Raw genomic sequence first — 1,266 nt, 5'->3', positions numbered from 1 at the left:
TCTTTCCCTTTATAATTAATATTTACCTTTATATTAAATATTTTGTGGAGGTGACACTTTGAGGCTACATAAATAGCTTGTTATTCATCCAACTTTAGCTCTCTGCTCTTAGCTTTCTTGCCTGAATTATTACTCTGATGGTTGCCAGACACTGGTTTTCTGGTTCCTGCACTCCTTCTGTATTCTGTTAATGGGCATTTTTCTATAAGGAAGACCTTTCTCTTCTTTGATATTCATATATATGAAAATGGGTTTGTGGATTCCTATTCAGTGAGATAAAATCCATTACTGTCATCACATATTTCCTCAAATTGTCACATTTAGCCATTGGGAGCCTCTCAGCTAGCTTCTCTATGGACTGACAAGCCACCATTATTCTCTGAACACTTCTATACTTTCAGACCCATCTCGTGAGTTTGGTTCATCCCTGAGATCAGCCATTTTTCCAAAGATCCCTGACTGGTATTTAAAAACTGGGTGCTAGATACACTCATTACTCCTGGGTGTCACTGCTCCCAGGCCCTCTTGGTAGACAAAGCTAGAATATATGTTTTTTTGCATACGTATGCAAAATACATATACATATACCTACCCATACACACACATAAACCATGAGTTCACACCAACCTTTCCATTTCAATCTACCACCATCCAGGTTCATTCAAGCTTTCCCTCTTTCCATATTTGTAACTCCTTTTCTGGACAGTAAGAAACCTGGCTCCCATTTGCCTCAATATATTGACTGACTGGCTCAAGCTCTCCACCCACCCATGTAACCCATCTCCTGATCCCCGTTAGGCTGCCACCTCAGTTGGCTGCCTTCTCTGCATGGGCCCCAACCCCTGCTGGACTGCCCTTGTTCCAGCTTACCTAAAGCCAGACATACACATATGTATACTTTATTTTTTAGGGCAGTTTTAGGTTCACAACAAAATGGAGCAGAAGATTCAGGGATTTCCCCCGTAACTCCTGGCCTCACATACTGCACAGCCTACCCCACTATAAACACTGAAGGGCTTTTTGACAAAATAAAGCTTTATTTAAAATTGTTCTTTAAAAAAAAAAATTAACTGAAAATTATACCTTTTTAAAAAAATCTTATGTGGTTTGACATGTTATATACTTGCACATAAATACTACTACTGTTCCCAGACAGCACAGATTAAACTTAATTGATCCTGTTCATACAACTCTTTTTATGTCAGACATAAAAAAAGCATAAAAACCATCCTCTTATGTTAAACTGTTGGCAATAGGAACAAAGAT

The sequence above is a fragment of the Lipotes vexillifer genome, unplaced genomic scaffold, assembly GCF_000442215.2.
Source record: "Lipotes vexillifer unplaced genomic scaffold, Lipotes_vexillifer_v1.1 scaffold274, whole genome shotgun sequence".
Taxonomy (NCBI): Eukaryota; Metazoa; Chordata; class Mammalia; order Artiodactyla; family Lipotidae; genus Lipotes; species Lipotes vexillifer.
The sequence above is the reverse complement of the archived record's forward strand: the minus strand, read 5'-3'. Positions refer to the sequence as shown.